The 14,779-nt window shown below is 44.9% G+C and overlaps 1 protein-coding gene across 2 annotated transcripts in view; it reads right to left on the reverse strand.

Annotated features, from left to right (window-relative positions):
• The window catches only part of LOC142590710 (WW domain-binding protein 2-like), a 154,519-nt gene that overhangs the window by 96,875 nt on the left and 42,865 nt on the right, over positions 1-14,779 (reverse strand). The gene's annotated exons all lie outside the window — the stretch shown is intronic.

Genomic DNA, 14,779 nt, shown 5'->3' on the forward strand with positions numbered 1-14,779 from the left:
TGTTACTGATTTATTCATATCATAAATAAGCATATCGAGGAGCCATTCAATGCAAATATGTTGTTTTCAATGAAGTATCATTTAGTAAATGAGTGGCCAACCGTAGAGTGCAAGCACCTTCACAATGTCAAAATTCTCCAAGGCTTGTGCCGCAAACAAAAGCTTACACGTGCGGGAACATGAAGTCCACATTAACTCTGTTTGCAAATAACTTGAAATAAATTATAACTTTATTTTTTGCACTACTGCATTTACAGTGTAGCAACGTAGAACTATGTCGCAATTACATAAAGGGAAAAGTGGTCCTGCTGTTGCAAGCATACAAATGCTCGCAAATAACATGAAACTTTAACACACATTGGCCTTACTTTGTCTTTTTTTTTAGAGTGTGAATGTTTTTCACTTTTGTTTTTGTCTTATCTAATTGTTGTCACCAGTTACGTGTTACTTTTAACAATGGTGCATATCCCCCCTACGTAATACCCTCCAATGGAGGGCCTTTAGGGTATACTGAATAAATAAATGAATAAATGCATTGACCTCTTTCACAAAGATGCCAGCATGGCCTCGCAACCTTCCACAATGGTTGTCTGCATTAAAATAGCTATCAAAGGACTACTGCAAGAAAATTTCACTTTGGCTGAGTTGGTTTTAAATGAATACTAGTACCGAAGCAATGTTGTCAAAATTGCAAGGTTGGTAACAGTCTCATTTCTTATTATCAGCAGCCTCTGCACAGCAGGTGAGCAGGTGACACATGCAGTCAGTGGTTTGTGGTTACGGCGTGCATACCCTGACCTCCAAGCTTTCTTCACTGCATCGTGTACAATGCACAATCTCGGAGGTTGTGCCAGTTGACACAATGGTGCTCAACATTTCAGGTTCAGTGCCATTTATGGCAAGCAGTAAAGTGTCGTTCTTTTTGTAGTTTCGGCATCAAGAACATCTATTATCTGCAAACTTTATGTGATGCATCTACTTGTATTTGAAATGTAAAACCTTGCATAAAGGACACTCTGTATCTGCACCAACTGGGCTTCTTATACTGCCCAAAATTTTGGTGCAGATAGCTTGTAAAAGAGCGTGCAGCCAACCCCGATTTCCCCATCCAAACACATGCAAAATGCAGAAATGCTGTTCTGAGACAACTTCCAGAATGATCTGCATGAAATTTCTTTCATTTGAGGAAGAAAGCGTAATTCTAGAAAACACAGCAACCAATATACTTATTTAGGAGCTCAATATTTTATAATGATTGCTGAAAATTCGTAGGTACAAAAAGAAATAGAAGCATGAGCTTCACAAACTGGTAAAATATATAACCTTACAAATTTGTAAAAACAAGAGCTCACATGTTAGAGCATTTAAGGTTTACAACTTGTGTGTCTTATTAGTGCGTACATCAGTTGTTCCAAACTCCTACTCACAAATTAGCAGTACATTTCAAAGCAGTACTAAATATATAAATTTTGCCTAATTTACATGTTATTTTTGGTTCAGTTTACAGAATTATGATGTTCCCGGCTGTGGGAGGTCATAGGTTCAATTGCCACCGTCACCGCGCACCAAGCGGTTCAAATGGGCACACGTGTAACCCGGCGTAGCGTTCAGCTTTCTTCCGGGGCGAATACCCTTGGGAAAGGAGTCTGCACCCTAAATTTCTGCTGAAACCCTCACGAGCACGCACACACGCACACACACACACACACACACACACAAAATAAGTCTGGCGATTCCATAATGCTAACTTCTCAATAGATGGTTGTGTGGCATCAGGCTGAGTTAGTCGCAAACTTGGTACTCGAGTTTTCTGAAACTTTATTAAAATTTTAGATTTTTTCTGAAAACATCTGCAACATAAATTGAACATGCACCTCCTAGAGTTACTCGAATTCTCCCTCTTTCTTTTAAATGCAAGAAAGTTCAATCGAAATTGGGGCAGTGCTATCCAAGAAAACACCATTCCGGTTGTGTTCACATGCCGAGAGCCAAGATTGTATTCAGTGGAAGCAAAGAATTGCGTTGGCAACACTGCGACAGGTGTGAACCTGCTGCCTCCTGGTGACAGCAAAATACAATAAAATGGCCAACTACAGCCGCTGGCTGTGGCTTTTTGTTGCGTTGCGCCACTTACGCATACCTGTGTTGCATCAATGCATCCTCAACCCATGCTACGCTATAGTTCCCGTGTACTTAAACAGGAACGCCCATGCTAAAGCTTGCTTTTAAGATGGTACTGTTCACACATAAGCACCCATTCAAGGCTGCATGGGTATCACTAAATGTGAACAGTACTCATAACAGGTGCATGTAAACAAAAGCGTATCGTTTCAGGAATTATGGGAATGCCTTTGCTGTGGAACAACAACTTGCAAACAACTGGCAGTGGCTACTGCCACACTGAGGAACGACAATACAAAAGTGGCGGCCACAAAGCAGACCGCACACAATTTCTCATGGCTTGAGAGTACATGCGGTGAAACCATGACAATGACATCGACTACCTGTGCAGCACATCGCTGACAAAAAGAGAGCACAGGGTGGTGGCGGCAGGGAAAGAAAAGAGGTAGAAGAGGTAGTAGGCTCGAGGGCAGCGGGAGCAGGAAAAAAAACTCGTTCGACACAACGTTCGAGGAGCCAAGCTATACCAACAGGCTGCCCGGGTGAACCACTGGACAACCTCCTGACCGTTCGTGCTCCTGCAGATGTCGGTGTCCTGTGTGGTTACCACCTACTCGCGACTGTTCCTGGTGAGTACTGTTCCTGGTCAATTGAACCTCTCAACATTCCTGAACGTTCGGGCCACAGCCACCGCTCACCCAACAGTGTTTCAGCAAGTCGACTCGCTACGTTCTGCTTAGCGACAAAATCGTCCCGTCACGGGCGCATGCTACTGAAGATGACGAGAATGTGAGTGCGAGCAAGAACTTGTAGCATAGAGACTTAGCATGCATGTGTGGCATGTATTTTAGTTACTGCGTGACATGGACGCTGTTCTGTTTGTATAGCGCAAGATAGAGCGCTTAGTCCTAATATACCTTATTTACCAACCTCAATGTCCACAGCTCCATGCTTCACCCCACCGCATGTCAACAAACGTGATGGTCCACAATCTTTACACTACATTTCTGGCATCCGTGACAGAACCAAACCTTCTTGAACACCTTTTGAGAGTCTCACTTTGTTTATGTGCAGTGGTTGAAGATGGATAGCAAAAATGTGACAGGCCTTGGTAAAGAGTTGGGACGGACAGGAAAGGCACTTCAGAAGTGAATAGAGAAGTGTGGGAGAGAGAAAGTGAGAGATTTTCATTAGAGCTTGAAGCTGCTAAGGAGGATCACGACAGAGTTAGGGCGGCAAGCCGAAGAACCGGAGTTGCTTGAGCTACGGCTGCGCGTGCAAGAATCGCAACAACCTAGTCAAGCAGTCACCGCTGAACCAAGTGATCGCTGCGCAAGCAGTCAAGGTTTTCGGAGTCCGCACAAGATAATACATGCTTTCAATGAATCCCGGGATGAGCTTCACGCTTATTTAGGAGTTTAGGAGTAAAGATCGACGGCAAATATCGTAGTAACCTTCGGTTCGCCAATGACATTGTTCTATTTGGCAGCAATGCAGACAAGTTGCAACAAATGATTGAGGACCTTAACAGAGAGAGTGTAAGAGTGGGGCAGAAGAATAATATGCAGAAGAACAAAAATAATGGTGAATAACCGAGCAAGAGAACAAGAATTCAGTATTGCAAGTCAGCTTCTAGAGTTTGTGAAGGAGTATGGTTACCTAGGTCAACTAATCACAGGGAACCCTGACCATGAGAAGGAAATTGACAGAAGAATAAAAATTGGTTGGAATGCACACGGCAGACATTGTCAGCTCCTGAATGGAAGCTTGCCATTATCATTGAAAAGGAAGGTGTACAATCAGTGTATTTTATCGGTGCTGACATATGGGGCAGACACTTGGAGACTGACAAAGAAGCTTGAGAACAAGTTAAGGACTGTGCAAAGAGCGATGGAACGAAGAATGCTAGGCATAACTTTAAGAGACAGAAAGAGAGCGGTTTGGATCAGAGAGCAAACGGGTTTAGACAATATTCTAATTGACATTAAGAGAAAAAAAGGGCACTTGGCAGGTCATGTAATGTGCAGATTAGATAACCGTTGGACCATTAAGGTGACAGAATGGGTACCAAGAGAAGGGAAGCGCAGTAGAGGACGGCAGAAGACTAGGTGGTGCAACGAAATTAGGAAATTTGCTGGAGCTAGTTTGAATCGGTTGGCGCTGGACAGGGGTAATTGGAGATCACAGGGAAAGGCCTTTGTCCTGCAGTGGACATAAAATAGGTTGATGACGATGATGATGATTTCATGTACAATGCAGTTAACCGAGCTCGTGCATGATATTGCTTTAAGTTTAGATAAAAGTGTACAACTGGACACTGTTTTTTCTTCATTTTAAGAAAGCTTTTGATGTAGTGTCACTTTACCTTGTTCTTTGCAAGTTATCCCTTCTGGAAATTCCATAATCTTTGTTAGCATGGTCGAAAGACTTTCTGACTCACCACCAACAGTGTGTGGTTATAAATGGTACAGCCTTATCATCCGCAGATGTACGATCTGGTGTATCCCAGGGCTGAGTTCTGGTTTCCCTACTGTTTTTGATTTTCATCAATGATTTTTCAAATTGCCGAAAACCTATAGTAAGACTGTGCCGATGACTGTGTATTGTATTATTCGATGAAATGTGTTAATGACATTACCATATTAGAGACCGACCGGCAAACACTATTGTCTTGGTCCGATGGCCAGCATATGAACCTAAACATAGCAAAATGTTTTCACGTTAGACTTATCAATAAGAAAAAATTGATGAACAGTTTCGATGTCCTTATATATCTCATCCCTTAAAAGTGAGTGATCATGTCAGATACCTCAACATTATATTCACTTCTTCCACATCGGACTGGACATGTCACATTGACAAAATTGCTGCCACGGCATCTGAGTTGCTGCACTCTTTCCGAAGAAATTTCAAACAAGCGCCGAAAAAGTTGCAGCAAACCTTATACTTAACGAACGTTAGGCCGATATTAGAATATGCTTGCATTGCGCGGGGCCCCTTTTACAGCCGTACTGAACTATAAATTAGAAAGGGTACAGAAACAGGCTGCGAGATTTGTGACCAGCTATTATGACTCCAACATTAGAAGCTCGCAGATTACATACCAATTGGGCTGGAAACAACTACAATCTCGTCGAAGATTGCAAAGGCTTAAGTTTCTCTTTGGCATTTATAATAAGCAAACTGTAATAGATACAGATAGGTATATTAGGCAACCATACTATATATTAGCAAGGTGTGACCATAAAAAAAGAAATTAGGGAGTACGAACGTTGCCTTGATGTATTCACATTCTCATGCTTTCCTCATACTATCAGTGCTTGTAATGAACCCCCTGCAGATATATTTTGGATGCCTTGCCTGATTAGTCCAACTGAGTCTGTTAAGCCATGTCCATTTTGACTGCACTTTGTCCCGATTCTATTCTATTACGTCCATCTTTTTCTCTTTTCACCTGGAACTTCTCTTCAAAGATGTTCTAATATTGGTTGTTTTAAGTGCGGCTGCCATTTTCAGTGTAGTCACCACTTTCAGCACTGGTTGCCAGTGTTTGTGCCTGCCTGTTTCTTTTTCCTTTGTTTTTTAGACCTCCATGCCTTCGGGCAATGTAGGTATTACTAATGAATACAAAAATAAACACTCTGAACAGTCAATGCCTTAAATAAACGCGCCGCGAACATGTCCCAAATAGTCAATGCCGTTACAGAAGTGTCTGTATCTTTGAAAAATGCACAAATTTTTCATCTCTTTGTTGCGCAGCAAGGCCTGCCACCGTGTGGATGCAAGAAATTGTTCGTTGACTCCTTAGTCTCTTAGCCCGCGATTTTGTAGCGACGTCTTTTCCCAATGCTAATGCTTTTTGGTGCTTTTAGCATTCGAGATTGGTCAAGCGAAGCTATGGCCCGAGCACACATTTAGAATTGCTAGTAGGTACAGCAGGGCGGGGGGTTTCTCGCAGCACTCGACGTTTCTGTGCAGATACAAGTAAGAGCGGATGCGAGATAGAAAATAGGGTGACCTATGCGCTTTGAATATGTGACACTGCCTAGGCACTACGGAGGAGGTTTCATTACGCATGTTCTACGCGTTTGTCCCCTATACATGCCAGCATTGCAGAGAGCAGTCAAGTTAGTTTACGCTCCGCCACTGGCTGCCTGCGCCGTGAGGCCATGGACATGGGCGCCCCATTTGGTGATTGCTGTGTCTGAAAGGGCAAGTTTCTGAGTGGTGTTAAATAACTCACGAGTCGCTTTCTTCGTCACGACGATAGATTGCATTTTTTACAAACACTGCTCCAGGAGGGTGTCATGTGTCACTGATATCGGGAGCATGCGGATGTTACGAGAGATGGGGTTGGGAGACGTAGTACAGTACAGCTAACAGATTTTAATTGCACCTAAGACTCAAAAACTCAAAACTCGATTGACTCGAGACAAAACTCAGTGACAGAATGGTAACACTTATGTAACCCAAACATGTCCTTTTTCCCGTCTACGACAATCCTAGGCATTTTCTATGCGAAAGTCAAGCAACCCTAGCCTATGGCTGCACCGCTATCAGAAAGGAGCGATCTTAAAGACTTTTGTCATTGCATGTTTCTTCCGGGTCCAATGCGTGTCGGATCTTCATCATACCAGGCCCCGCACACTCTCAAGTTCAACAAATGGCCACAGAGGGCGAAAAATCAATCGAGGCGTGTTTCAGCGTATGCGCGCAAGTGGAGCTGCTGTAATTTGGTCGAATACTTTAATTTGTGCTTTTTCTGCTAGGGGCGCTGAACATGCTGAATTTTTTACTTTACACAAACCATTGACATAAACAATCGAGGTGTCTAAGGATGTTTTTTTACCTCAGGCAAATAGGCAGTTGATTTTTTTTTAATTTGATTGCTGAAGCTCCTTTTTAGTCATAGCGTCAAGGTTTTTGTACTTGAATAACCACCGACAGCCGACAGCCTATTGGTATCGATGTGTTTCCTGGCCGTTGGCGTTCAAATACTACGGCGGTAAAACATTTTCGAAAGCATGCTGGTTTCGTCTGCGAGTCATTACATAGACTTGCTGTAAAGAGGTCTACTCTTGGCAAAACATAGTGCCTCATTTTGTTTAGGCGTTGATTATCATAATGAATGCGGCGGAGGTTGAGGGAGTACGCTTGAAGGTACGTTTTTATGCGTTGATCTCCATAACACCGTAAGTACGCAAACCGATGTCACAGAACACCCGATGCATCATTGTGTGTTCTCAGTCATCGCTTGTTTGCTGTATGCCTACTAATTCTTCATTTCTTCAAGTGTTGTATCCTCCTTTTGTCCTTGTTCTCTTGTGCTTCACTTACAGTATGTCGTTCCGTCAGCTGTAATGCGCATTTGCAAAACCAATATGTTTGATAAGACGCAGTGGTTATCATAATTTCACTACACATGTATTAAGCTGGCACATATGGTTCAGATACAGATGCCTGTATGCAGACTTGCACGACGTTGATGCGGAGATTAGGATAATTATGACACCCGTAAGGAAGAGGCAGCTGACGGCCGTAAGCTGTTGCGTTCTTTCCGCCAAACTACCCGGCCTGGTAGTGCTGTAAAGATGCTGCATAAAAGTGACACGCGGTGACAGGGAAGTTATTATACTTAGCAGCCGACCGTACGTTTTGTAGCTTAGGTCTTCTTTCTTGTGCGTTTGTGCTACCCTTATTAATGAGCCATTTCTTGACTATGTTCTTGACTATGTAACCGCGTTTGTGTGGATGCGTAGACGTGTGCTTTTTGTTGTACTTGTAAAATGCAAATAAAATATTTTCAGGCTTACTCAATCTTTGGTGTCGTGTGCGTTTATTCCAGTCGAGGCCATCGTGCCACCTGGAAACCGCATTCTGTCAGTAGCCCTACACGAAATGCAACAGCTGTAGCGCAGCGGCAAAACTCGGGGTAACGGCGGCGTAATAAACGAAAAACCGCTCGGGATGCCCTTAAAAGTCAGTTCAGAGTGTGCCTTAACTCGATATGACTCTGCGCTACATGTATTCTGCTGCGCCTCGATCGTGCTCCCGCCAGTTTGGTTGCTGTGTGGCAAACGTAGCGCCTACATATATATATATGTACGCGCTACGTTGGCCACACAGCAACTAAACTGGCGGGAGCACCACCGAGCACGATCGAGGCGCAGCAGCCAGAAACCCAGTAAAGCCACAGAACACCTGGTAAAGCGTGCGGAAAACCCCGTTTCCGTTTCCTGTTGTACAGCGCCACCTGTGGTCCCATACTTTAGTTCACGACGCCACCGCTACGCCTATTTCCGTAACACTGTGGAAGGTACAGTTTCCCTTCTCTAAGTTTGTATAGGTGTTCTGTGATCATACTCTGTGCTCTTGCTGACACTGTAAACGTTGCTGCCTTGGCGTTGGTCAGTCAACTTGTCCGTCTCTGATGCCGGTGTCCCGAACTCCGTCGGTGATGCGGCACTCCGGCCCCACTGGTTACGCCTAACTCCGGGTTCCGTCGCTACTTCTTCGAGTACCGACGAGACACACCGGGGACTTTCGTATGTGCTAGTCTGCCTTTGAAGGGGGATCTTTCCTGGAGTGCCCGGCACTGTCATTAGAGGCTGCTGCAGGTCCAAGGAGCCTCGCTCTAACCTCACCGAGATCGACGGCCACACCCTGGATCGCCAGCATCACGGACTTGACCGAACCTCCATGGTTCCCGTCGCCATGTCATCCTGTCGCCATGTCGCGTCGCGATGCTGACGCGACAACCTTCTTGGCCCACAGCCACGCCGATAATGCCAGCTCAGCGCCGCTTCTCTTTTGATCACAGCTTGGGTCCCATGCCTTGAGGGCTCGTGCCGTTCGCATCGATACGTGCACATTGTCCTCTTCCTATATCTCTGCGTCGCATGCTTCTTACATATGACAGAGGGCATGTGTAACCAGCAAACGGAGGCCTCAGGAGAGCACTTCAGTTTATAATAAAGCAGGCGGCACAGGATCTCCAGGGCACCAATGGGGTAGCGGGAGGATCAAAGCTGGAAGAAGGGTGGCCTGTGGGTTGAGGCCGCGGAGGCTGAGGTGGGCCAGGGGGTGTTTGCACAAAAAATTGGCTGTGCGCGATAGCGGACAGACGATCTTCTACACCCCTGGCACGCGCAGGCCTCGGCGAGCCCCAACCCACGGACCAGTCCAGATTCTAGCTTTGGTGTCCCTGTTGCCACTTTGGTGTCCTGCAGGTGCTGCCAATTTGAAATAGTTAATTTGGGTTTTATGGCATAAAAGCGACTAAGGCCATGCTGCGCCAGCCCCAAGATATTAAGAAATCAGATGTTAAAGCAGCGAAAGCTGCGTTAGTAGTAGAGTCTGTGGAAAAAAACGGTTTCTTGTAAAAAGCACAGCAAGTCGGTGAAGGCCACTAGTGGATCATCTCCCAGTATTTAGTCGGGCTGTAAAGGTATGTGTAAGTTATAGAGATTCTGTGGAACTTTCGTGTCTTTGTTTCAGTATGTGGACCATGTCATAATAAGTTGCATTACTGTAAGTGGTTCATGGCACTTATCGCAAGTTGGTGGGTTTTCGTTTTGAAGTAGAATATTGTGTCAGGTGTGTATGCCCAATTCGAAGTCGACATAGGATCACCTCATAGAAGCGTTGCTGGTGACTGCACAACTTCCATTCGCCAAGCAGGGGTTTTATTGTGTGTAACTTGTTATTTATGCAAGAGTCCCATTCTAGTTGCCACTTTGATGCCAGGGCCTTATGAATAGCTCAGATACTGTCTTTGTATGGAAGTGTTGTTTGCGTTATGCCTTTGTGTGTTGCCATGAATGCGCATCTATCTGCTGCCTTATTCCCTGGTATCCCAACCTGGCTTGGGACCCAGCAGAATCGTATGGTTCTTCCGTATTCATTATAGGCTAACATGTTTAGGATATTGCCAAGCAGGGGTTCAGACGTGGAGTTAAGGTTTAGAGCTCTCAGTGCGCTTAACGAATAGGTATATATGATAGCGTTCATCTGCTTGTCGGTAGTAATTTTTTTTACTGTTGTCCATATCACAAAAACTTTGGCGGTAAAGACTGAAGAAAAATTATTTATCCGAATGCTATTTTCCCAATTTTTCGTTATAATTCTGACACCTACATATTCTTGTGTTTTGGAGCCGTCAGTGTAAAATTCTGTGTAATATTTAAATTTTTCTTGGATAGCTCGGAACTCTTGAATTATGTGTTCTTGTGGAATGTCTTTTGTCTTTAGATGTGTTAGTGTCCAGTCACATAGCTGTGAAAAGTTGTACCACGGGGGCAATCTTGGTGGCCTTTCAGCAGCCTGCAGGGCCTCATGAGGAACTTCATAAGTCTGACACTATGCTTCGTGACTTAAGATAAGTGGCCAAATCATGTTCGGCTAGTTTGTATAGTGTACCCGTGATTTGCACTAGGTTACGATGCTGTAGTATATATGTTGTGGCGATGGCTGAATTCTCAGTGTGTAGGAAAGTGTTAGTGCTCTGCGCTGCTGTAAGGACAGCTCATTGCAGTCAACGTATAAACTTCGGACAGGTGATGTTCTGTAGGCACCGCTTGCCAGTCTAAGGCCAAGATTGTGAACTGTATCAAGTCGCTTAATGTAGGACTGCCTAGCTGCACCATAAAATACACTTCCGTAGTCGAGGATGCTACGCACAAGAGACCGGTATATACGTAATACAGTCGCCGACCGATTTTCCGGACTCCAAAAATTCGGACATGCCCGATTATTCGGTCAGCTTCGCGGCACCGCCATTCTCCCCATAGACCATAATGTATAACAACTGCCGAAAGTTCGGACACCTTGCAACCTCTCATCTGATTTTTCGGACACTCCTTAAGCCAACTCGGTCGAGAGCACCATGCACTGACTCTGACCGGTGCATGGTTCGACTTGCTGAACGCCATTTTTGTTTTGAACGGACCTTCCCTGCTGCCCCATGAAGTGGCGCTACTGCAAATTCCCGCTCATCATCATCGTTTCCACCTGGTTCGATAGAGTGGCTCTGCAGCAGTTCCGGTTTCAGCTTAGTAAGCCATGTCAAGACAATCCAGCAGCTGGTTTGTTTCTTCGCGCACGACGCTGCTAGCCACCCAACGCTGTGAGCAGGCCATGTTTTTTCGTTTGTGTGACTGGTGTCGGCACGGTGGTGTTTGCTTTGTGTGCTGTGTCGAGGTTTCGGTGATCCGACGCGGCATATGGAAACATCGCATCAAGTCTCTAATGGCGCCGACAGTGCCCGCGCAGACTGAACTGGGGAATGCCGGCAAGCGGGTGCCGGGAGGCTAGGATTTGTCGCCTTCCGATGTGCACGCTACTGACGCCGAAAATGTTCTGCCGAGCCCTGTGCAGTGGTTCCGGACACCGTCTCATTTGACAGTTTCACAGGTGCTCACGCTGCTGTACTGACATGCGCAGAACTCGATGACGGCGAGATCATTCGTCAGGTTTCTGCTGCACCGCCGGACGACTTGAGTAGGAAGATGACGCACCATGTGCTACGCTGCCATCGCATGCGGAGTGTGTACAAGCAGTGACTGTGCTTTCAGCCGCCTATAGTGACCGTACGACCCTCTCCGAGATTCAGGCATATCTGATTGCGCGTAAACGGAACAGCGTGCTACCGCGCATTCACGATTTCTTCAAGCCTACTGCCGAGCCTGAATAAGTGCGTGGAAATAAAGGATTTAATTTTTTTTTCTTAATCTGCTTTTTCGGACACCTGTTTATTCGGACATTTCCGCAGTCCCCGTGAGGTCCGAATAAACGGTCGGTGACTGTAGACATGTTCGGTCAGATTCCCAGTGCTTGTGCGATAGAACCTTAATGATATTTAGTGCTTCATTTGCTTTAATTTTAGTTGCGTTAGTGTGGGCCAGGAAATTAAGTAGTTTTGTGTCAAAAGTTACGCTTAAAAATTTGTGGTCTTCTTTGACCAGCAGCATCGTACCATGCAACGTAAGAACTGGAGTGCGGTGTAACCCTCGTTTCTCGGAGAACTGTATCAGTTTTGTTTGTTGAAAAACGGAAATGATTTTTGTCAGCCCATTGCGTGATTATTTATCGTTATTTGTAGTTATCTTTCGCAGGTGGGTAAATTTGAAGCACGGCAAGCCACTTGCAAATCATCAACATATAATGAGTGCATAACAGAGGATGAGATGATCTTATTAACAGAGTTCATTTTGACTGTGAAGAGTGTCGTGCAAAGAACGCAACCATGTGGAACGCCATTTTCTTGTGTAATTGTGCGTGAAAGTATTGTGCCGAGATGTACTTGAAACATTCTATTTGACATGAAATCACATAGATAATTTAGCATTCTGCCACGAATTCCCTGGTCAACTAGGTCTCAAGATTCCATATCGCCACGTGGTATCATACGCCTTTTCTAAATCGAAGAAGAGCACGAGAGTATTTTTGGTGTAGAAACGCGTCATGTATTTCATGTCCTAGTCGCACAAGATGGTCAGTGGTGCAGCAGCCCTTCTTGTATCCGCACTGGTGCATGTCTATTAGGCTTCTTGTTTCAAGGATGAATGTGAGTCTTAGGTTCATGACGCTCTCACAGGATTTGGCTAGACAGCTTGTTAATGCAATGGGTCTATAGCTGCTAGGGGATGTTGCGGGTTTACCAGACTTTAGAAAAGGTACTACTACCGCATTTTTCAAATCTGTAGGCATTACCCCAGACTTCCATATCTTGTTGAAAAATTTAAGAAGTGCCCCTACTGATGCTTGAGATAGGTGTGCCAGCATTGTGTAGTGGACACACTGAAGACCTGTTGTCGTTTTTTTACAGGCAGAAAGAACTCTGTTCAATTCATGTATTGTGAGGGGGTTCTTATACATTTCAGCTGAAACCCCAGTGGTGGGCAGTCTCTGTTTCTCTGCAGACTCTTTATATTTTAAGAATGTATTTTAACAGTCTGCTGAGCTGGAGATGTAAAATTGTTCACCTAATAAGTTGACCTGGTCCTGTAGTGTTGTTTGTGTGCCTGGACATGTAAGTGGTGGTATTATGTAAGATGAGTACTCTCCTCTGAATTTCCTCACCTGGTCCCACATTCATTTCGATGTGACTCTACAATAATTGAAGATACATATTTTTGCCATGATGATTCTTCAGCTTGTCTTCGAATGAATCGTGCTTTGGCTTGTTTGAAGTTTAAGAGGTTGCTATAGTTGGGGTACCTCTGCAGGATTCCCCAGGCCTCATTTTGTTCTTTTTTAGCGTCGGTGCACTCCTTCGTTCACCAGGGGTTCAGCTTTTTGTGCACAATACCCGATGAGTGGGGTATCGCCATTTCTGCCGCTGAGATTAGGACCTCAGTGAATTTTTTGTTAAGTTCATGAACACTTAGGTCTAGCGAAAATCATCTTCCAGTTTCGAGTTCTCCGTAAAAATCGGCCAGTTAGCGAGCTGTAATTTCCATTGGCGTGGCCTAATGTTTAAGATTCGTGGTGACGACAAGAGTTTAATGACTGCAGGTAAGTGATCACTACCATATGATGTGTCGAGGGCTTCCCGTTTAAGATCATTAAAAAGAGATGGTGAGCAAGAAGCTAAATCTAAACAACTAAAAATATGGAAAGTTGGTGAGAAGTAGGTTGGGGCACCTGAATTTAAAAGGCAGATATCATTGGATAAAATAGAATCTTCAACCAGCCGTCCTCTTTCGCCAGTTTTGACACTGCCCCTAAGAGTAGAATGAGCATTAAAATCCCCTACTAAAACAAGTCGTTCCGGTAATTGATCTGTTAAATTTTCTAACTGTTTAGTAGTGAAATTTGTGTGGGGTGGAATAGACAGTGAGCAAATGGTGATGGTTTTGTAAGATAGAATGGTGACAGCTACAACCTCTACAGAAGTATTCAATTGGACATTTCGGGTAGGAGTGCTGCCCTGCACGACTATAGTCACTCCACCTGACAACGGCTGGAACATTTGCGGTCCCTTCGGACAACGGTGAAACGTTTGAGAACTTGACTATTTTTTGGACTGAGATTCGTTTCCTGGAAACACACTGCAACTGGTGAGAAGCTGTTAATGTCTTTGATGTCCCCTAGAATGTGCATGAGACCTCTACAGTTCCAATGGACAATAAAAGCCATTTTGAAATTGAAAGGTAAGAAATGGCACTACGGAAAGAATAAGAGGTAAGATGTTAGGTGACGGATTTAAAAAGGCTAACACAAAGGAGCGATAACCTTTAGGTTATTGCTTTTTTATTTAGAGTGGCTACTGGGACTTTGTCCCTCGTTTCGCGTGCTAGAGAGCGCTTGTCCTTCAGTGTCGATGACACCAGAGTTTCTGCGTCGACCTCCATCGCTCTCTCTGAGGCGCTGGAGGACTGAGAGTTTGGCGCCGAGACACGTGTTTCGGGCCTTAGAGTTTGCTTGATCTTAGGGCCCTGCAGGACTGGTGTCTGCAGGGCCTTTGAAGAGGATGGAGCAGCGTTGGCTGCTTCTACCTAAGGGGCGGGAAGGGTCACTGCGAGACCACTATACCGGGCTCGGAGGACTCCCGAGGCCTCTGTGACACTGCCCCCACCTGTGTCACATCGGCATAACTTCTTCGCGAAAGGTATGACAATCGGTTTCATGCTTCATAGAACAAAATTTTTTCCTTAAC

The sequence above is a fragment of the Dermacentor variabilis genome, chromosome 8 (assembly GCF_050947875.1).
Source record: "Dermacentor variabilis isolate Ectoservices chromosome 8, ASM5094787v1, whole genome shotgun sequence".
Classification (NCBI taxonomy): Eukaryota; Metazoa; Arthropoda; class Arachnida; order Ixodida; family Ixodidae; genus Dermacentor; species Dermacentor variabilis.